At 44.0% G+C, this 24,585-nt stretch overlaps 1 protein-coding gene across 7 annotated transcripts in view; it reads left to right on the top strand.

The window, feature by feature from the left end:
- Nucleotides 1–24,585, top strand: part of LOC147685342 (uncharacterized) — an 873,295-nt gene that overhangs the window by 242,744 nt on the left and 605,966 nt on the right. The gene's annotated exons all lie outside the window — the stretch shown is intronic.

The following is a 24,585-nucleotide window of genomic DNA, read 5'->3' on the forward strand; positions in this document are numbered from 1 at the left end:
TCTAATTACCTCATAACAAAAGCCTTAAATTTCCCATGAATGCTACACCCCTGAACAAGATGTGTTTTTGGACTCACCACTGATTTGCATGTCCCTCGTACATCCAGAACTCGGGAACTGCCAGGAATCTCCACAGTTTCTTGCAAGCCAAGATCCGAAAACATGTTTCTTTTCCTCCTCTGGGAACCAGTCTGTTTGTAGCCATCAGCACCACCATCACACAAGGACATCCTGCCCATATTCCATAATCACCCATCCTCAACTATCCCCACCGGCTTCCTTACTTCAATTAACTTTTGTGCATCAAGCCATTTGGCACAACCATTTTTCACTTATCTGGTTTCTTAATTCGAACCAATTACTCCACCTCGATCATGTGACACATCCCCGAACAGCACCACATCCCCCATCAATATAGTCTTCCATGCCACCCTAATGCAGAGGTCTTCAAACTGTGGGGCCGTGGCTGCAATCTCAGGGGGACGCAAATGCCTCAACAAAGACTTGTAAATCTTGTAAATGAAAATGACCTGGAAGCGCGAACTTATTTGTTGCATTTCTAGGCTCTCTCATTTACATGCAGCCAAAGGGCATTAAAAACATGGGAACTGGAATATAGGTGCCATTTGCCAGATGTCAGTCGGTGTGGTGACAGAGTGAATTACTGTCCTACAAAGAACAAAAATTATTCAGTAGCTGGTTTTAAGTGTTACTTCACCTTCACCTTAACTGCATACAAAATAATACACGATATAAATCATTGGGGTAACCCAGTAATGTGCAGAACATGGGGATTATTACGTTAAACGAGCAGTGGTTCTAGTCCTGTTTTGTAAATAAATATGATGTTCTTCTTATAAAATACACTTCAAACAGTGCAATTAGGGGGGGCGTGGCTAGCAGCCGAGCATGGCGGCAGCCTAAAAGAAGAGCTCTGTAGATCGGACTGCCTCTCCTAATATCCGACCACTTATCCGTGCAGAAAAGATGCTCTAACGGAGGGTCCCGAAGCCTAGGACCGGGCGGAACCCAGGGCAGCAACTTTGGAGACTGTCCGACATCGGAGACGAAACTTATGTTGTGACGACTCTGAGGCCTGGACGACCATAACAAGCCGGGACCTATCCTGAATTATCGACCGAGAAGGGGCGAGGGCAACTCGGTTCGACCCCACCGGAAACGCACGACCACGGTCCAAAAAGTTGGACATGAACTCGATAACACCGAGAATTGCTCAAACGGTCTTGATTAGACTCTGCCACATATACGAAGACAAACTGAAGGCGATCAGAAAATAATTCTTCCAGCCGGCAGACAGGTGAAACCGAAACCAAAGGAGAACAAAGGGTCGGTCCGCCATCTTAACACGTAGTACTCAATGCATCGGCCGCCTTTGAATACCATTGCCACAACACCAAGATCGACCTTCTGAAAGTGGGACCTCTGGCCTTATAGCACCGGCTCCCGAATCGCTTGGGGACTTGCAGGGTTCCACACTGTGAGAACCTGTGCGTATCGGGAGGTACTGGCCTACTGTCCACGAAAAAAAGAAAGGTGACGACCAGTTACACGCCAGACCCCACGAGACCCCGGACAACTGGAAGATATACCCTGCAAGACTTTTGGGGGGCGAGGGGGTAAGGATGGCTGGAAAAAACACAAGAGGAGGCACTACGCAAACCAGAATTGATAGATTCGCCAGTGGTGGGGCGTCATCCTCCCCGTCGGCCCCAGCCTTCAAGATGGCGGAAGGGGAGAACACGCAGAAAACAACACTGGACGACATCATGAGAGCACTAACTCAAGTACAGGCCACGGTGGGCTCGATATCCACTGAAATCACATTGATCCGTGCCGACTTTCAAAAAATGTCAGAAAAAGTGAAATCGATGGAGGTGGTCACGAAGTCCCTAGTGGAAGACGTCTCCGAGCTTCAAACGGCGATGCAACAATTGGCGGTAGAGAACAAAACACTACGTGAAAAGCTGGACGATCAGGAAGGTCGCTCGAGAAGGAACACCATAAGAATTCTTGGTGTACCGGAATCTGAAGGCAATAGAGCAACCGACCTATATGTGGAGGACCTGAATAAAAAAGAGCTCCAACCAAAGGGACTATCTGCCTTTTTCTCTGTGGAAAGAGCGCATCGAGTACCGGGGGGTAAACCTAAGTAAGGCGCGACACCAAGACCCATCTTGGCCCGTCTCTTCAACTTCCGGGACAGGAAAGCCATTTTGCAGGCGGCTAGAGTGTCCCCTCCGGTGAAGATCCTCAACTCTACACTGGCCTTTTTCCCAGACTATACGGCAGAAGTTGCGCGCCGTAGGAGGAGGGTTTCTGGAGGTCAAGAAGGAACTAAGAGCGAGAGAGATCCCTTACTCCATGCTTTTTCCGGCTAGGTTGAGAGTGGTATCGGACAATAAGACTTGGTTCTTTGACACTCCTGAACTTGCGAGAGACTGGCTCGATGGATGGAGACCGGCAACACAGCCCTGCAGATCCAACAGATTGAAAAAAGACAAAAATACGGGACTTCCGGAGGGCTCGCAAACATCTCACAGGACGGAGGAAGAACTCTCACAGGACGGAGATGTAATGGAAGATGGCGCCAGCAAAGAACACTAATCTCCAAGACGACAATTAAAAACTTGACCTTGTACTTTGCGTTATGCCTGAAGGTCGGCTATAGGACACTGGGCTGAGGGCTTCCGAGGAGTGTATGAGGGGCCGCCGGCTCCGGAGAATCTTCACCCAGCGAGCAAGTATTTGGTGTGGGGAATGGGACAGGCACTCTGCTAAGTTGGGAGGGGGGGGGGCGGACGGTTTTATGTCCTTATAGCAGGGGGGCAGGGAGGGGGTTGTTCGGGATGTAGGGGGGTTTCTGTTTTTTTGTTTTGTTTGACTCAAGGAAATATTGTGCAGCACGACGGATTGAATACTCAGATGGGTATATACCGAACACTATGGCACACAGATATTGAAATGTACAAGCTATACCTGATAGATATACAATGGCACACAACTCACAATCAGCTACTCTAAATGAGAACACATGCATGGGTCCGGTAACTCCATTACAATTGATGTCCTGGAATGAGAGGGGCCTAGGAGACAAGATAAAGAGGGGGTTGGTCCTGCAGGGTATTAAAAGACTAAATCCAGATCTAATTCTTCTTCAAGAGACACATCTAGTGGGGACGGCGAGCAAAGCACTGGACAGACGTGGATATAGTATGATAGTGCACTCGGACTTTACCTCCGGTTCTCGTGGAACGGGCATTCTAATGAGAAAGGCATCCCGCTTTATACTGCATTCCACGAGAGCCGATGAGTATGGCCGTTTTGCAGTGGCGATTGGGCAATGGTAAGGCAAACCACTCAACGTTGTCTCTGTATATATTCCTCCATCACTGCACGCGACCACTTTACCCGAGTTGGGGAAATTATTGTTAGATCTCCCGGAAGGCGACCTAGTAGTGGGAGGGGATTTCAACGCAGTGGCACACAACACACAGGATAGGTTCCCAACCCGAACGCACACACTTGGTCCGTCCCGTTTTCAAGATTTTCTCAAGGCGCAAGGACTGTTGGATATCTGGCGGCACCTCAATCCTGAGGGCCGACAATACACTTACTACTCTGCAACTCATAATAGTCTGTCCTGCATAGATTACTTTCTCACACTCGGGGACGGTCACCTTACAATCAGTGATGTGCAGATTAGACCCAGGGGCATCTCGGACCATTCCCCCCTAACACTAAACATCTCATGTTCGGGAAGAGTTCGCAAAAGGTTATATCCAAATTATTTATTTATTTATTAAGGTACCATATGTCCGGAAGGAATTGAAACAGGCGACCCGGCATTACTGTGCGGAGAATACTGGCTCGGTGTCATCCCCCACTACCCTATAGGAAGCATATAAAACAGTTTTGAGAGGTCATGCTATTACAACAATAACAGGGCATAAGCGCACACAGCAACGGGAGTTGAGGGATTTGGAACTAAACCTTGAAGCAGCAAACACGGCACACATGGAGCACCCAACAGAGGACACATTACACACATTTAATCTATGCCAACAAGCACATAATTATCATATACGACAACAAACGATTGAGAATATAACAGCAACGGCGAATAGAGTATATGATATAGGAGACAAGGCCAGTAAACTACTGGCGTGGCTAGATAAAAGAAAAGAGGGTAGCAGGACCATACTGCAATTGGCAGACCCGAGTGGGAAGCTGCACTCGAACCCATCAGAAATAATTGATATTCTTGCGGACCATTTTCAGGGAGTATATACTCCGGAAAGGGAAGTCACGGCGAGTGCTGCGACGCTGGCCCTCCAAACGGTGCATACCCCGACTTTACCCCAAGACGCGGTGGATGAACTGGAGGCTGACCTGACGGTACAAGAGATTCAGGCATCAATCAATACACTACACACAGGGAAAGCGGTAGACCCCAACGGTATCCCGATTGAATGGTACCAAACGATGACAGACACACTAAGTGAGCCGTTGCTGGCTATGCTCAAGGATAGCTTGGAGCGGGGAGTCCTGCCCCTGGATCAACGGATGGCCACTGTTGTTGCCATCCCGAAACCGGGTAGGCCTCCCGCCGAGTGTACATCATACCGGCCAATCTCGCTACTCAATGAGGAAGCCAAGATATTGGCTAAAACATTGGCTACCAGATTAATGCCTCACCTATCCCTCTTGATCCATCCAGACCAATCCGGTTTTATGCCCCATAGGAGCACGGCACTGAACCTCCGATGAGTACATGGTGCACTGGCGCGGGCCCCCTTACTGACGGAACCAGCAGTCATTCTCTCGTTAGACGCCAGGATGGCATTCGACTTAGTGGAGTGGCCATACCTTTTCGCAGTCCTGGCACACATGGGCTTCGGCCCTAAATTTATTGCATGGATAAAACTGTTATACACAGAACCTGTTGCGCATGTGATGGCCAATGGACACATTTCACGAGAAATACCGTTGGCTAGAGGAACGAGACAGGGCTGCCCTCTCTCCCCCTTGCTGTTTGCGCTAGTCCTGGAGCCGCTAGCAACTGTCATTAGAGACACTCCATTACTGAAAGGGGTGAGTTGGGGGAGCACTGGGAGGACTGAGTCTCCCTCTACGCTGATGACATGTTAATATACCTGTCCGACCCAGCCGTTGGCACCCCTATATTGCTAGAATTGTGCAATACACATGGTATCCACTCTGGTTACACCATAAATTGGTCGAAATCGATCATTTATGAACTGAAGGGTCCTCTGCCACATCTACCCAGCGAATGCCAATTGACTATCGCAGACTCCTCGTTTAAATATTTAGGAATCTACGTCACCCGAGACGCCTCGATCAATTTTACTCAGAACCTGTTACCTCCACTCACTCGCTTAAAGGCAGATGCAAGATACTGGACAAATTTACCATTGACATTTCTAGGTAGAGCGGCTTTATTTAAAATGAAAGCACTTCCACGTTTTTTGTATGCACTGGAAAATACACCAACCCTAGTCCCACCCTCATATTTTAAAAAGGTGACAGCAGTCCTTTCAGGTTTGTTATGATGAGAACGCCCGGCTCGGGTGGCACACATAAAACTGAACCGTGGATGGTATGACGGTGGGATAGCGCTGCCAAATATACAGTTGTATTACTGGCGTCCCAACTCAAGGTGATAAACCAGTGGATCCACGCACCACAAGAAGACCCAGCTTATTTGGCGGACAGAACGCAGCTAGGCACACACAGTCTACTGGCACCATTATATAACAAAAGTCTAATGGCAAAACTGGTAGGCCCGACGAAACATACGATAATACTTTGGCACAAGGCGCATCTAGACTGAAATGGGGGGAGGTAATAACTAAACTTACACCTTTGTGGGACACTAAATCACTGGGGTGTCTGAGATATAGCAAGGGATTCACCCAATGGGAAAATATAGGAATTTCTACAGTGGGAGACTTATGGACGAGTACTGGTATGATCCCATTCTCACTCTTACAACAACAATATGACTTAGGACCTACTGAGACATATAGGTATATACAGATAAGACATGCATTAATGGCAGCCATAGAGCCGGGAACAAAGGTCCCCGAATCATCACAGTTGGAGGACCGCCTACTCACTGATTATATACAAACGGGGGCTACATCACTCACTTATCGAAAGCTGCTAAATAATCTACCTGATCCATTAACTAAATTACGGGACAAATGGGAGGAGGAGTTGGGGGAAATGGATGAAACGGACTGGAATGCCGCATTGGCATCCCCGCGAGAGCGAGGAGTGTCGGCCCGCTTCCGATTGGTACAATTTAAAATACCGCACAGAGTGTATTACACCAGAACTACTCTATACAGAATACATAGGACTGATCACCCACACTGTTTGAGAGGCTGTGGAGAGGAAGGAACACTTCTGCACACACTTTGGGGATGCCCGATCATCAGTGAATACTGGAAGCGAATTATGAGGACCATTTCACAAACACTTGAAGTGTCACTCACACCTGACCCGAGGGTCTGTTTATTGAATATATGGGGGACGACAGATCTAACACGACAGGGGCAACAGTGGGTAGTGATAGGAGCGATGGAGGCCAAGCGCGATATAGCGCAGAAATGGGGGACAGCGGACGCACCGACGTCGGCACAATGGTGCAAATACATGGATAGATTGATGGTAACCGAGCGAGCGGTTTATAAGATAAGAGCCAACCCTCGCAAATGGAACAGGATATGGTTACCCTGGAATAAGTATAGGGGTGGCCTGTGTGAACCTTTACCGGAAGAAGAAGATGACAGCTCTGATGAAGAGGATGAGTTGGGAAACTGATATATACCCGTTGACGGGATACTGGGAGGGATATGGGTATGGTAGAGGGAGATATTTTAAGAAGCTCTCAAGAAAAGATACAGAATAGTAAATCGGAAAAACCTACTGATATGAATGATTGACCCTATATAGATGTTCTGATATATTGTTTAATATTCCTAATGAGTCTATGGTTATGTTAAAAAAAAAATTTTTTAACAAAAGTAAGACTATTGATTTCTTTATTCATTGAAGGAATGTCTCGAGCACAATGTTCTTAAATGCTGCCGGACCGGAAGGTTGTTGGCTAAATAGCTGTGTATTACAAGCACCGAAATGAATATGGCGTGGAAACTGTCATCTGCTCACGCAAATGATGTAATGTGCAATTGACAACTGCTAATAAAGTCTTACAACAAAAAAAACAAAAAAAACAGTGCAATTAGTTTGTGTTTCGAATACGTGTTTAGATATGTCCTTGTAAGTAACATTTATTGCAATCCTATGATAAGAGGGATCTAAAAAAGAGTTAATTGTAGTTTGAGTGTCGTGGCAGAACCATTGCTCGTTCAATGTACAAAATGATACACGCACAAATCAATCAGTGGGAAAGGCACTCAAAGCATGAAATCTCAGTTGGTTAATGCAATCGCTGCAGATGACTGTGTGTGATTGAATCCTGATTGGTGCAGTGGGGAATAGTGACTATTGTTCTTATAATGCTACAAGGTCCCTGTCTTTGGCAGAAAACACTTTCAATGTGTCATTATTTTGTATTATACACAGCATAAGACAGGCTGCAGCAAAATGATTTAGGCCCAGATTTAAAAAAAAGTTTTGTGCCAGGTGTGTGTTACTTTTTTAACACAAACCTGACGCAAAGTGTGTTGGTATTAGCAATCCAGTGCAAATCACAATTTTCACTGCATTGTGCCCAAATGAAATGCAAGGTGCGCAGCGCCACTCTAGGGACCAGATTTACTCATGCTTTGAAACAGGTTTGTGTTGCTTTTGTAATGCAAACCCAATGCAAAGTGCTATGCTGGGAGTTACTATCCAAAGCAAGTCAGGGTTTACATTAGATAGTTCCCCAAAGTAACACAACGTTTTGCTACATCCTGCCTTGCTTTACTTTGCATCAAGGGTGAGTTCCATGGGTAGCACATTGGTGTCTTTGCAAAAGGGATATTAGGACTCATATCCCTTGCTAGCATTAGAGTAGAGGGGAACCTTGCTGCAGAAGGGACAACGGGATGGGGGCTATTCTTTTGAAAGGAATAGAGAGTGATGGCCAGGCATAGGGGGTAAGGGATGGAAGAGGTAAACGAGACAGCCTGCTACTTAGGAATGCAGTTATCATTAGTGAAGCAGGTGGTGTTGCATTGGGGCCGAGGAGTGTGAGGGGCACACAACGCCCCACAATTATGGGGAGCAGGGTTTACTGATCATATTTTTTTTAAGCATTTACTTTTATTGTAAGTCTCTTGTTACTGTGGATTATGAGCTACACAAAAAGTATCCCTGAAATGGTCTCAGAAGCCCAAACCTCTCTGCTCAGCCCTGCCCCTCCATCTCTTCCAGTCGTTGCCATAAAGATTTAGCGGGGGACTTGACTTGAACAGTTTTGGGTTAGGGGGCTCAACACAACAAAGTTTGAGGACCTCTTCCCGAATACATGCTGACCTTGCCCTCACCCCATTTTGATTCTGCAGGCGCTCCACCAAGGAATTCATATGTTGCCATTTACAAGAAAAATCAGGCCTCACAGGGTAAAAAGGGGTGGGTTTAATGCTATATTTAAGATGATGAAAGCAGCACAGGACACAAGGTAATACTTTCCAGCAGAGGCCACTTTTCCAACTGCCACTTGCTCTTTTCTTAACCCCTTAGCTGCGTCGGCTATTCCGCCGCAGCGCTAGGGGGGACTGCGTGGTGCTCCTGTACTCGTGACGGAACCGCTCCATCACGAGCCTCGGGTGGGCTGTGCTTGTGATGGAGTGGTTCCTTCATGGCCCTGCCCGCTCAATAGAACGAGCCGGGCAGGCGCGAAATCAGCGTCTCCCGGGCGCGGCAAGCGGGCCGTGATGGTACAGCTCCATCACCAGCACAGCCCACCCGAGGTTCGTGATGGAGCGGTTCCGTCACGAGCACTGAACGGGTTAATGTTAATATTTATAAAATCGATGTCAACATGCACAGTGATACACTTTCATATATAAATGAAATCGTATCACTATTATAAAATTTGCCCGATGTAAACGCTCCAACAATGCTGACTCAAATGTATGTGGTCAGGAGGGCTATGAGACCTAGGCTAGGGTTACTGATTGACAGGTCACAGGTGGGCTAGCACATAGCCAGCAGACAAACAAGCGAACAGGAAACTAAGGTCAGTCCTTCAGATAAGTGCAGTGACACCACAATGTTCCAGGAGATTGGCCCCAATAAAGCGCACATGGCCAGAGGGGGTGTGCGTGTTCCCAAAGCACCATAAAGTCAGATGCCACATGAAGTTAGGAACACACAGCCAATCAGGACACAGCACACAGTACATGCAGGGATTAGGTGCCCCCCATGCCAGGCTCCCATTGTGTCCATCCAAGATCGAGGCTCACCTGCATTTGTTAATGGGGACCTTATTTACGACTCCACAGACAAGGCCTGCATTCATTTACTGAAAAGGGATCATCTGAAGTAATTTGTGATACCAAGAGAAGTGTATAAAAAGCAATTAAATTGATTGTACTTTGAGACAGACCTCAGGCCCGCTTCTGTAACTGTTCTCCCTGCTGAAGTGTTTAATTTAACCAACTGTTCCTGTTTTGCCAAACGCCTTTTGTCTTCTGTTTTTTCAATGTAAATTCATATTAGAGCAATATTTTGATGAGCCAGATAGGAGAGATTGGTACCTTGGACCCAGCTGCAGCAGAAGGAAAGGGTCCCCTCCCAGATGGATTCATATTTGAGCAGCATGGAAGGTGAGCAGACACTTCAATTGATTAGAAGTTCTGCTGAATCTGCGCAGGTGGAAGTCCATTCTGAAGTCACCGTCAGAGGGTAAAAGACCACATTTGGGGCCCGATGTAGGTCACCAAATACCGGTCGGTAACGGCCGAATTCAGCCGTTACCGACCGGTATTTGATGATTGAGATGTAGGGGGCATTATTTTACAGAATCGGTAAATTTACTGATTCTGTAAAATACCGAATCGGTAATTTTACCGATTCGGTAAATCCCAGATGTAGGTAGCACTGTTTACAGTGCTACAGGCCTTCAGAATTCGGTATTTTACCACCCAATACAATTGGATGGTAAAATACCGAATTCAGGTGTACATGCACATCTGTGCATTTACACCTGTGCCATGTGACACACAGACATGCCCTTAGGGCATGTATGTGTGCCACATGGCACACAAGCCCATACTTGGGGTGCTAGAGGGTGTCAAAGTGACACCCCCTGCACCCTTACAGGATTCGGTATTTACCGATTCGGTAAATACTGATTCGGTATTGCCCATTGATTCCTATGGGCTTCAAGGCCCATAGGAATCAATAGGCAATACCGATTCGGTATTTACTGAATCGGTAAATACCGAATCCTACCGATTCGGTAATTCGTAAATGAGAATTACCTACATCTGCCTACTTCCGATTTACAGACTCTTAAAAACCGAATCGGTATGATTCGGTATTTAAGAGTCGGTAAATCGGAATGACCTATCTCGGCCCCTGATCCCTAGACCTCCAGCATTTGGCGTATGGCATACTAGGAAGAAGAGCAAACATTTTACCTGAGTGCCCTGCCACTGACAGAAATCTGACATATTACTTATTTTAATGTTTACAAACTGAGTAGTCGCAATGAGGCCTCAGATGCGTTTCTGCAGAGGTCACCTTTTTTTTATATCCAGCACGCTAGATAGGGTAAAGGTTGTTTTATCGCTTGGACCACAGTGACACAGAAGATACGCTTGTCTCCTGAGTGTGATACAGGGTTCAAGCCTTATCGCTTGTACTGCTGGACATAACACAGATGGCACGTAAAGGCCATGGGGATGAAATAGGGTTTGCCCCACAATCTTATTTTTTTACCTAAAAGGGTTTTCTCAGTGCTATCAGTTTCCTAACACTGTTGGTAAGTTGATGACGTTTGAGTGGTTGTTTTCTTGGACCACTGGGAGTGACACAGATGGTACGCTTAGCTCCTGGGTGTGAAACGGGGTGCAATTTGGATGTTAGGGAAAAAGATTTGGATCTTGGAGATTAGGTATAACTTGTGCTTGGCCAAGGAGGGCCAGTGGTTGACAAATTGTTCAATTTTTCTGCACAGATTGTTATCATCTTTGTCCCAGAGCCATTATTTTTACCTATCGAGCTCACTTAGGTCCATGTATTGCACAGGGCTTCCCCTTGTCAGAGGGGAACAGGAGACAAAGTCATAATTCTTTCTCTGTCAGGTTTTTCTTATTGAAATGGATGCAGGGTACAATTGATTTTGTTTGATATTGTGTTGCTAGTTAATTATTTTAAATGTATTTTGTTTTGAGTGTTATGTTTTGTTGATGACTTAATGTACTTATGATGATGTTGCTATTTCTCACAATAGTTATTCCATGTCTGCTTTTTATCTGCTAAAATTCACAATATTTTTAACTAACACTTGCACTTTTTATCAGGTTGTGACCCTTCATATGCATGGCTATTTGCGTTTGTGAACTATTTAGGTAGATACATCTGTAAATAACATTGAACTCGTAGTAAAGTACTTATAGCCAGCAATCCCTGTGTATATATTTACCCCCAGTCAGAGCAGAATTTAAGAGTACTTAAATCCTGAGAAGCTAGAGTGTATCAGTCCTTCAAAAAGTTCCCAACTTATCATGGAATCTCTGCTAAAACATATGCAAACCAGGTTCCCCACACAGGCTAAAACACTTGCCAAGTATTGCAATGAATGGCACGTGCACACTAAGGCACACACGTTTCTCTGGCCAAAGGAGGGAACCCTTGACACTAACATAATAGAGCACATGAGGACAAACATATGGACCAGGTACACAGGACAGGAGAGAGGCACATTTAGAGGAATATAGGCCTTTTTTTTCGCATGCCATAAGAATGCATGCCTTAACAACCCGGTCGCTACAATGACCGTGTTGATATTTTGCATACCATTACAACGCAATTCGGAACCACGACTTGCTTCTCGGGGGTGCTGCATGTTGGAATAGTAAAATGTACTATTCCAACCCCAGTCTGTGTGGACACTAGGGAAGGTGTTGGATTTTAAATCCAACACCTTTTTCCCACTAACGCAAGTCGTTTTTTCAACTTGCGTTGTAACGGTATGCAAAAGAACAACGCAGTCGTTGTAACGACTGCGTTGTTATGGCATGCGTTGTTTAACATGAAAAGTAAAGGTTGTTTACCCATTTAGGGCGATGGGCCATCTTCGAGGAGACCCAAACTGATAATCCTATCCCACAGACAATAAGCAAACCTCCCCACCATATGCAGGCATGGAGGTGCTCTCCCTGACGCCAGCTATCCCTGCATTAAGTTAAACCAATCTATCAGTTTAGGGAGCCAAAGGGTCGCCTACCAAACAATGAACAATTAGGTCCAGGCATGAGACTCTAACAGGATAGCAAGCCCAGGGAATCACAGCACCTCGCCAGACCTTTGCCAGAGCTCCCCAAAGTTTGACCCTCACATCTGTCGCATTTATCCCATCGGACACCAGCGTCAAAGAGAACATGCACTCCCACTGGGTTAGGTGAGCACACCAGAGCAATAGGGTGACTCATAGCAGGTCTGGGCAGTCATACAACTAGTGAGGGTGAGGAAGACGACACCAGCCCCCCCGGATTCGATGATGAGAATGAGCTACAGGATTGGCCCAGCTGACCAAGGAGGGAAATCGGTGCTAGAAGCAGAAGAAACCCCCAAATAACACAAACTCACTACTGCCCACCCTAGACAGTCCAGAGGAAGATCCAACAGTCACTGTACTTGTGAACAACACACCATACAGATTCATAATTGACACAGGGGCAACAAGATCATGCCTGAGGGAAGGGACAGCCCCCTTTTCAAGAAATACAGCAGATATGCAAGGGTTCTTAGGCACAGTGACAGGGATCCCCTTCATGGAACCTCTCCACTTATAAATGGGGGAAATAGTGTGAAGGAAATGTTGTTATACTTTCCCTCATCGCTGGCTAATATACTAAGGCAGGACCTAATGAGCAAGCTAAAAATGTCCATCCAGTTTGCTGATGACAGACCTCCTCCACCCCTGGGTCTCCTTCCCTATAATCCAGGACATTGAATCACTCCCACATCGCATGTACACAGGGATGGACATTTCCTACCAATCAGACCCTCTTCACTAATTTGGTCTTGGGGAAGTGGAGAAGTGTGGCTCACTGGTTAGAGCAGGCAGACCCTGAAGCAGAGGTCAGACCCGTGACCAGGGTTCAATTCCCGACGCGGCAGGGTGTTGAGCTCAAATGTCCATGGGCTCGATAATTCTCGCTTCGGTGCCTGACCTAATCATGGGTTCACACTCTGCAACTCTGGGCATTAAGCTTGCTTAATCTCCACAACGGCCCCCCGCGGCGGGATGCCTGGCTTTCACCTTGGGGATGCCCTGTAGGGGCTATCTCACAGGGAAAAGCCAGGACGGGTTCCCAAGGCAAGCGCGGAGATACCCCTTCGGGGGTCGATTCAGGCGCTATATAAGAAACATAATAATAATAATAATATACAGGCATTTCTTTGAATTCTGAAAATTCCTCAACAGTGGGTATGCCGCACAAGCTACCTCTTAGTTGAGACAGCCAAAGAGGCAAAGACCTTGATAGCCAATAGGGTATGTAAGGAGACATAGAGTCAGGACTGCGACACATGCACACCTGCTGGGTCTCCCGGGGCAAGGGGAGAAGCAGGACTAAGGCCTACAGATGCAGTGGCAGTAAGGAGCAAAACATAAGGGCCTCTACAACCTCCAAATTCCACCTCTGTTACTACCTTAGTGCCTCCACATGGGGGAAGTGACACAGACAAGGCTGCCTGGCACTGTGAAGTGTGTTCCCCATGCCTGAAGCTCCCATTCCATTGTTGGGTAGAATACTCAAACGCATAGCCATCGTGCGTAATGGGGTATGTAAAATGGATAGAAAATCAATGCAAGAAAATGTCCCCACCGACCACATGGGAGGGAAACTGAGCATGAGATGAGCAGGTAGTCACTCGGACCCCCAACTTGGCAACCCACTACGAAGGTTCCACCACAAAACCCCAAAGGATTTCATCCTAGCTAAAACAGCAGAAGTCAGGGAAGTTGGCAGCAACCCTTCCTCAGAGAATGTTCTGTTGCCAAAAAATGGGCCACATGGCTGACCGATGCAAACTAAAAGCATATTATGAACAGAGATTTATAAGTCTGGGCCAGTCCCCGCAAAAACCTTGTCCACAAAACCAAGCCCACTGAGACCCAAATGCACCCTACAAACAGCCTCAGGGAAGTTAATCAGCCACCAAGCCACCGCAACAGGGATCAGGTAATTGGACAAATGTGTGGCAACAGCAACAACAGACAGAAAAACCAGCCCAACGAGGACCGCAGCCACAACCACGGCAGGGAGGGGTAACTGTCTGGGGAGGCAATGCTTTTACACAAATGCAAAACTCAAATTTACAGAAGGTTAAAACCCCCAATGCAAAACATCCATTTCACACACACTTCAAAATTCATTTATAAATAAAGACAAAGGAGACAACATTAGGAATTCAAACCTATATTTGCATTTGGGAAAGCCGGGGTGCTGTACGTTTTGTTGATTGTGAACCTACACTTAAGTCCACCACTCAGGGTACCCGCGGGAGCGGAATCCGATAACCAAGTCGAAAAGAACCCATTCTCAGGCACTCAACACTGGACCATAATTCCTTCATGGCATGTGGTTCTGACAGCAGCGCCCCCAACAACCAGAAGCCTCCAGCCAATGGAAGACCCACTCTAAGTTCTAAAACAATGCTTTCCTCCAATGTCGGGAGCCAGGTTTCCCGTATGCTTAGGATAGTGAAGCACCCATAACATCCACCACACAAGATCTGACAGGTTGCATAGCGCCACACAATACCAAGTCAAATCAAATCAAATCAAATTCAGCTTTATTTGGTTTTTAATTTTTTTACACAAAAAAAAGCATAAAAGCACAAATTTTACAATACTCTATCACAAGTATTGCACAATAGTCATTAAAAGTTAAATTAAAAACATGAAAGCAGTTTTATAATTTCATATTGTAGTGTAGTTCCTATATTCCCAACAGGCTCTGCGCATTGGAATAACATAAACGACAGTGTAGACGTAGGACTAAAGTCGACTAGGTCTCTATTGAATATGTAAGACTTAATTATGGAATGCCAGCTAGCTCAGAGGTCACTAGAAACTTTCTCGAGTAAACAAGAAGTTGATAACTTTCTGGAATAGACAAGAAGGGATTAGTTTCTGACAACCGCATAAACATGACAACTTTGTTCCCCAAGAATAAGAAATATATCTCCAGAGTCGCAGAAACAATAGATAGCTATTTCACTCAGTTAAGAGTGCATGCTTCATTTCACCAGAAGTGCAGAGGAATAGAGAGACGGGTGTTTTCAATAAAAGTGGTTATTTATTGAGCAGTCTACTTTCTCATGCAAGAGAAGTGAATTGCCACAATTGCAATACTTGTCATAAAGTATAGTGCCTACAGTAAAATGAGTATTATGAAATAATACTGTAAAAGCATTTATATGGTTTCTAAGCCATACAATACTTCAAATGGATATAATACATACAATGATAAAATAATGACTAAACGTGTTTCTAAGATACGCCTACCCCAGTGTACCTAACCTAAGCCTAGTACAGAGAAGGAGTAGATGAGTTACAGTTTTTGCCAAGAATCTGAATCAAGAATTCTCTAAGGGTCTAATCAGCTCCGTACCTTGGTTATAGAATGAAGGAGGTCTTGTATCTCTTTCTCAGGACTCGATCCCCCAGCAACCCACAAGGGTGACAGGGAAACACTGGAGCTGAATTTCTAAGCAGGAGAAAAGACAGCGTCTCTCTCAGTGCGTCAGTGGGAGGGTCGGCTTCCTTCGGCACTCGTATCAGCAGGGCGTCGGGCAAGTAGATAGTCGATCTGCTCTAAACCACCGTGTGGTGCTTAAGGCAGACGCTGGTATATTTATACCTGGAAGGTGCCGAGTTTGACGTAAGGTTGGACATAAGACGTCACTAAGAACTCGCAGTTCTTTCAGGACTCCAGGAGTTCTAGGACAAATCAATACAGAAGCAGGGCGAATTCCCGGGTTGCTGGAGGCTTGGTTTGTTTAAGAATGCGTTGTGCTTTCTAGGAGTCTATGGGAGTAGCCTTGCCGTATTTGGACTGCATTGGCTATGTCTTAATATGGGTATGATTCTTATGTCTACATAAGGATATGATTTGATATAACCACATAAGGGCATGAAATCGGGAATATTTACTAGAGTCCTAGAATCATCTACAACACCCACTCCACGTATAATGTCCATAATTACTAAATACTAAGCAATGTTTAAGCATATTTATGTATGTGTTTTCCATCCCACCCCAAAATACATAAAATGCATTTGAAATGGTATATACATGAAAAATGAGTATTATACTGTACGTTTTTTGTAAGCAGTGGTGTCATTCAGATAATGCATATATTGTACATTTAAAATGTTGACTGAATGAATAACGAAATTTACATTAATGAAATGGCTCTTAATACAGAAGAGAAGGTCGAGACCATTTCATCACATAGTTATACAAGACTGTACAAGTGCTAGAGACTAAGTAAAAATATTGTCTCTAGAGTTTCTAATAATAGAAATCTTGTTCTCTAAGAATAGTTCTACTTTAAGCAGAGTATCATGTGCCAAAAAGGTAAATATTTTGGGAACTGGAAAAAATCAGTTTTGCTTTCTGGGAAAAAAAATAGTTCCAAAGGTTTTAGGTTCTGTTTACCAAAACTGAAGGCCGAATTCAGATTTCAGGGAACGTTGTGTGCTTGCTTTTTCAAAAGTTATTATCGTTGTTAGGAGAGAACATTAATTCAGATAGGCTGGCAAAAAATTTGTCTACAACAGTAGGTGAAAGTTGGGCCATTTCCGAAAAAGTGGAAATAGTGCATATGTGAGATGCATTACCGTCAGCGTTATCTGGATCAGCAATGTTCACAGAAGGTTGTACCTGTGTGCCATTTTCATCTCGTACCTCACCCCCACCTAATCGTAATGGTGAGGTCTCAACGAATGCCGTCATCAGAATGGGTAGCCGCTGGGGACAACACATTGCATGAACCATTACCGAACCAAGCAAAGTATCGATATCCATAGGTACTGCTGATGGAAGTGTGAGACAGACGTCTAACACGCATTCTTCTCTGCAAATCAGGCATTGTAGAACAGGTAAGATGCAATCTTGCCAGATTGGTCTGAATGAAAGAAACAAGGTAGTATTCAGATCTCTTAGCCGAGCCAAGCCGAGGACTTTAGTAATCCGCTCTCGGTATTGCATTGCTAGGATCGTTTCTTCCATTGTAGCCTGAGTTTTGTCTGTGACTTGACTTGCCATATCGGAGCAGAAGGAACAAAAATAAGATTCCTGCTACGAGTCCCAAGATGAGAGGCAGGATGCCGAACACAGAGTGCACGAAATTAGGGAAGATGCTCAGGACTGCTTCAAAGGGTGCTAACAGTCCCGAAAAAATTGTCTTAAATACATGTGCGATGCCACTGGTATCAGACATATTTAAGATTTGGCTTAAGATTTCTACGAAATGCACAGGCAATTTATCGATAATAATGTATGTATCTCTGCTGCTGTCCTTGCAACTTGCAGATCATACGTTTCTCTAGACGAGGTTAAAGGCACAGTTGTTTGTTAAAGAATAGACTTCATTCTGCTTAAAGTATCAATTCGAATAGAAGAGATAGTCAAAGAAGGCCATATTGCTGCCTCCATGTCTGGCTTGTTGTTTGGATACAATACTTGCATACAACAAGTGACCCTGGAAGTAACGCTCACGAGATAGGCCGTTCCTGGCACCATGCCACAACAGCTGTGGTCACTTATTATAACGTAGCTGCCGTTGGAAAGCTGTCTGTCAAAAGGCTCTATCTTTGTAGCAGGGGTGCCGTGCAGGTGGCATGAAAGGTTATTTGATAAACCTTCGCAGGCTCTGGGTAAGTTAATCCCTTGACACAGAAGTGTACCGCTTAGTGAATTTTTACAGTTGTTACCACTAAGGAATACCTCTTTCTTGCCCCCACTCCAACATCTCTGTGTATAAGGTAAATTCCAGGTTGACTTGATGTACCCTTTACCCAACCTTTCATACAGACCTGCTGGTATATACTTTTGGCAATATTGAAACTGAAAAGTCGTTATCGGAATTGTAATGGCGCCATGTATTATCCATTCAATGCCAGGTTTTTCGGAGACTATCAATGGTAATCCTTCTAGTTTTTCAATGCTCAGCACCGCATAGTCTGCCCCTCTTTGTGCCAAAGAGATGTGTTTATCAGTAAGGATAAAGATAGAAAATAATGACGTTGTGTTTATCAGACCCCATGGCACGTACCCTGACGCAGATTTTGTAACGTCCAGCCTAAATGTACAATAGAACGTAATATATGAAACGTTTTTGACGCTGTTTGAGAGGTCCCAGTAAGAAATCTCGCAAGTCAACACCTTCTTTAAGTAAAGTCAAGTGTTGCTTAATTTCAGGTAGTGTGGATTTCTGTAGCCATTCGAGGCATAGTTTTCCTACACTATAGGTTGTTATTATCCCTGGATGTTGTCTCTGGGAATATCTTGGGTCTGGCCTATTCTGTTTGAACACCTGTATTTTGTTCAGGAAGCTATCTTGGAATCTATCTTGACAGTATTAGTGTCTGTGGGCCAGATCAACCATTTGTTCCAATTAGGAACTGTTATGTTATGTTTTAAAATATGGGATACGTCTATCTCCACTTCTGTAGTGCTATTACTATCAGGTATGGGGTTTGGTATAGACGGTTTGTTTAAGTCCTTTATCCTGGCTAGGCCAAGATGGTGTCATTAAGGAACATTATTTGTTCTGGGATCATGCAGGCTCTGAATAATGATTCTAAACCTTGTACCTGCCAGTCTTTTGTACCCCAGACAGTTTTTGTCTCAATATTGTTTTTCCAAAATTCAAAACCAAACGTAGACATTTTTTCATAAAATGTTTCAGAATAAATCAGTTTAGTATTTGTCAACATGTTTTTATTCCTGTCTTATTCATAATTTTAAAATAAAACGTTTCTGGATCAGTGAAATTAAACCCTGAAAAGTATGGGAATTTCTCATAAAATGTTTTTGAGCTGCCTTTTGGCGGAGTTGGACAATGTTCCCGTTCCCATTGATTATAAATAAAAACATTTCTAGGATTAGCCAATTTATGCAAATAGTGATGCCTATAATGATTAAAGCAATACATTTCTTCATAATTTGATGAACCTTGTAACTAATCATGTTCTGTATATTTTGCTGACATTTCTAAATCTGACATCATATTGTTAATATTTTCAAAGTCCCAATCATCAGAGAAAGTACTAGGTGATACAAAGTCACTTAAAGAAACTTTGAACTGATGTGGATATTTCAAGAGTTCAACCGGGCCATAGATTTCATAATCAGTAGCGTCCCATGCTACACCACCAGGTATAGGAATGGCTGTGATGTTCACTGATGATATTTCTCTTTTTTCAATGTGAGAGGATCTGTGAGGTTTTAGAACCAAGTTGATGTTCTGACTTGCTGTGTCCATTGTACTGTATTTTCCATCAATCATTCTTCCCAAGCTTAGAACCAAAATAAGCCAGAGCTGGAGGAAAAGTACACCTAACACAATCCATAAATCAATTTGCGGTGAAATCAGTTATGTTTCCCCAAGTTAATGAAAGAGTTCTGTAATTTTGTCTTTGAAAGTTTTGTTTGCTGGCTTCTCTTCATGTTCACTAGGATCTTCAGAAAAGTCATCGAAATTGATTAAATAACCAGAGGCAGTTCTGTCAATTGTTTGAATGGCATCAGGATTGTTATTAATACCCCTGGGCGTAGTATGCGTAGTGGGGCTACGCGTAGCTACGCAAAGTGGGCGAGAAACTATGCCCACCTACGCACTTCGAGTAGCCCCACTACCCGCCGCCTGCCCCCCTCCCCTACATACCTAATTTTTGTAAATTCAAGAAATAAAAGTAAATAAAAGGCTCTTACCTTGTCTGCTGCATTACGGGGCTCCCTCTGCTCGTTCGCGCCGCCGTCGCCGCCATCTTGGATACCAATGGGCATGCGCGGCCGCCCGCGCATGCGCATTTCTCACGAGAAAGGGGCGGTAGTACTACTGATCTTGTTCCGTTGATTGCCAAGACAGGTACTGCTTTTCTGTAAGAAGGCCCAAATTCCTTCTTTACCGCGATTTTTTCTCTGACCAGATCCCCAATCTTTGGAATCCAGACAGGTCTTGCTGGGACAGGTGGTTTTTCTTCAGTGGCCGTTGGCTTTAGTTTTGTGTTACTTAGACTTCTTCTTGTTTCATTCAAGTCCTGTAAAACAGGCAAACGATCTTTGATATCAAAAGCTTTTTGTTCCACCACTGAAGTCTGACAATCGAGATCTTCTATTATCATTCTTGTACCAAACAAAAGTTCATACAGAGTGATTCCACCCAGAGAATATCTTGGCAGATTATTTAGACTACGTTGGACACTTATTAGATGTTTGACCCACCCATCACCCGAACCTAATACCCTCGCTGTTATAGATTGCTTTATGTCACGGTTTTTTCTCTTCACTACCGCATTTCCCTCAGGATGGAATGGACTAGAGTACCGCAATGCAATGCCCAAGCTGGTCATGGCCTCCTTGTAAGCTTGAGAGCTAAACGCAGGACCATGGTCAGTATGTAGCATGCCAATTACTTATGTGCCGATAAAGACTCGCAAATCTTTTATAACAGTTCTGGCGTCAGCCGAGCGCTGGGGCCACATCCAAATGAATCTCGTGCAGGAATCCACTGCAACCATGATATATTTATAGTTGCCATCCCTTTGCAAGGGACCACAGTGGTCCAGGTAAACACACGCTAATTGTTTATCTGAGACAGAAGGGGCGTCTGTGCTGGTCGTTTTACTGTTGATACTTTCAATCTTTGGCAGATTTCACATTCTAGAACATAATTTCTAGTCTGTTTTCTCATACGTGGCCATCAATATCTTTGTTTTAATAATGATATTTTGGCGAAAACACCAGCATGTGCAGAAGTGAGCCCTTCATGTGCTGCTAAAATTAGTCCTAATCTGTGTTCCATGTTTGGAATTGCCCTATCGCCCACTCCAGGGATCACGGCAAAAGGAACATTATTTGCATCAGTTTTGTATGAGTACTTTACTGAAAAGCCTTTCGGGAGTGTCGTATTACTGTTTTTTACTGAAGCACTGACAGCTTGCATTATTTCGCTGTCTATTTTTGTTTTTTTTTTGACCGGGTGATTGCAGCTACGGAAGCCGTTTGCACAGCCGCCTTCGCGACCTCATCAGCCAATGAATTCCCAACAACATGAACGCCATCACGCTGATGACTCAGTGTATGTATCACGTGAGTCTTTTGTAGTTCTTTCTGTAAAACCATTTTGAACCCAGTTCTGTAAGTATTCACTGTAAGACTGCACGCAGTAATATGAATCGCACACTATTAGTGTGGGGAATTCGTGATCGGTATTTTCGAGCGCCATTTTAAAAGCCTGCAGTTCAGCTCGCTGAGCTGTACAATTTCTGAGCGATTCAGTTTTAGTGATTAATGGTCTAAATTTTCCTATGCGCCAGCGACCTTTTACAATCGCATATGCCGCATTGTAAACTTTTTTATCCACAACGTAGTGTTGTGCAAATCTGTCTGTGTAGGTTACACAGGTGTACTGTTCCAGAGGCAGAATTTCAGCTGGCAGAGAACATTCGTATTCGTATTGGAGAAATTCTTGATGCAGCAAGAGACTTAACCCATTGTATCCATCTCCAATGTAAGGCTTTAGCATTCGGAATGCTTCTAGGGCAGGTACCGGTGTAATGATTATTATGTGTTTACCTTGTGCCAGGGCTCCTTCTTTTGCTACAGCAGTTTGTACCGCAGTTAGAATCTTTTCAGTGGAACTGAATTTCATTTCAGCTTGTGTATACAAGTGTGATTTGTAAGCTATTGGTACCGTTTCTCCCTCATTAGAGGTTAGGTATATAAATCCACATCTTCCTGGGATGACTCGGATTACAAGGTTGCGTTCGTTCGCACGTGTTTGCAGTTTTGTTTTAGTTAACATGCCTGTTTGTAATGATCGTAAAATTTCTGTGTGTTTCTGAGTCCAATTAATTGATTTGAAATCAGGTTTTATTAGTTCGTAGAGCGGTTTAACCCTCTCTGCATAATTTAGAATGTAAGTTCTTCCGAAATTCAGGAAACCTAGAATTGATTGTAAGTTTTTCAGCATTTTTGGAGCTTGGAGTACTGCACACTTCTCTAAGAAGTTGTCTGCTAGACTTTTGCCTTCACTTGATAACTCATATCCTAAAAAGTTAAATTTGTACCCTTCAGATGCGAACCCAAGTATGATGGTGTTCACTCTTTTCAAGCGTGTCTCCAGGTCATCGTCTGTTAGATAGATATCGTTGACATAAGATAATGCCTCATCATCATACATTTGTGGTAATTCTGTTACCCTGGCTGAAAATAATCCTGGGCTATTCTTGAATCCCTGTGGGAGACGACAAAATTGCTTTTGGGTCCCCATACTAGAGAAAGGGGTCAAATACCTGCTTTTTGGTGCTATGTTTTGACAGAAGAAACCATTTGAAATATCTAAAGTCATCTAGTATTTTTTGCGCATGATATAATTCATTAGTGCTGCACTGTGTGAGTTTTGTACTGCAAATGTTTTGCACCAAGAGTTTAAATGTCTGTAGTCCAATACTAGACAATATAAATTGTCTGGTTTGGAGACAGGAAACAAAGGATTGTTCATTTGTGAGGTGCGTGTTTCAATCACCGCCTGGTACTCAAGTTGATCTAAGATCTCCCTGACTTGTTTTTTAGCTTCTTGCTTAACAGTATCCTGCATTTGTGCAGTAGGTTGATTTTTTATCTGGATTTTATGGTGAGGAGAATCCTCATCCCATCCTACATGATTTTTATATAATGCAGGGGCTTGGGCCACTGCCAATTTTCTAGCATATGTGTATTTTTTATGAATTGGAATGTGATTTGAGAAGGCAGGCTGACAGGGAAACACTAGAGCTGGATTTCTCGGCAGGAGAAAAGACAGCGTCTCTCTCAGTGTGTCAGTTGGAGGGTCAGCTTCCTTCGGCACTCGTATCAGCAGGGCGTGGGGCAAGTAGATAGCCGATCTGCTCCGAACCACCGTGTGTTGCTTAAGGCAGATGCTGGTATATTTATACCTGGAAGGTCCCGAGTTTGACGAAGGTTGGACATAAGACGTCAATAAGAACTCGCAGTTCTTTCAGGACTCCAGGAGTTCTAGGACAAATCAATACAGAAGCAGGGGGAATTCCCGGGCTGCTGGAGGCTTGGTTTGTTAAGAACGTGTTGTGCTTTCTAGGAGTCTATGGGAGTAGCCTTGCCGTAGTTGGACTGCATTGGCTATGTCTTAATATGGGTATGATTCTTATGGCTATATAAGGATATGATTTGATATAACCACATAAGGGCATGAAATCGGGAATATTTACTAGAGTCCTAGAATCATCTACAACAATACTGCAGATATTATACAATAACTATAGAAATAATTTGTTAGGGAAAAGTTCAAACGTGATTTACGGATTTGTGAATATATAAAAGGTAAGACCTGAGTACATATTTCTTGGAGGGACCAAATTCATAGTTTTATACTGCCACTGTTGTACAATGATTGTAAAAGTGATTTGATAAAGAAAAGTTAAAACATGATTTACAAGTTTGTGAATACTTAAAATGATAAGACCTGAGTACGTATTTTGTTGAGGGACCAAGTTGAAAGAGATTTCCTGCATCTGATCATGGATTTAAGGGATTAGGGGCCCGATGTATGGTGGTAATTTTCTCCTAATGACTTTAGTGGTCCCATGGTTGTTCATTTTACACACTAGTAGTTCATGTCTGTTGTTCTTCTGAGGCACCATTTAGGGTTTTACTTAGTTCGTCTTGACTCCGTGCTACCCTTTGTTGTTGTAACTGGTAATTCCAGATTACCAATTCTTAAATACCGAATCATACCGATTCGGTATTTAAGAACTGGCAATCGGGATGTAGGTATATTTACCGAATTATTTACCGAATCGGAATGATTCGGTAATTACCGAATCGGTAAATACTGATTCGGTAATTTAAGGAAACATTGAAGGGTGGCAGGGCGTCACTTTGACACCCTGTTGCACCCCTGAATTATGTATAGGTTCACATGTTGCAGACATGCATGCCCTAAGGGCATGTATGTCTGCAACATGGCACCGTTTAAAAAGCAAAAAAAATGCTTTTTAGTGGGTTTTCATTATTTACCATGAACTTCTAGTTGGTGGCAAATTATTAATTCTTACACCCCTGTAGCACTAATTTCAGTGCTACCTACATTCCAAAATAC

The sequence above is a fragment of the Lissotriton vulgaris genome, chromosome 10 (genome assembly GCF_964263255.1).
Source record: "Lissotriton vulgaris chromosome 10, aLisVul1.2, whole genome shotgun sequence".
Taxonomy (NCBI): Eukaryota; Metazoa; Chordata; class Amphibia; order Caudata; family Salamandridae; genus Lissotriton; species Lissotriton vulgaris.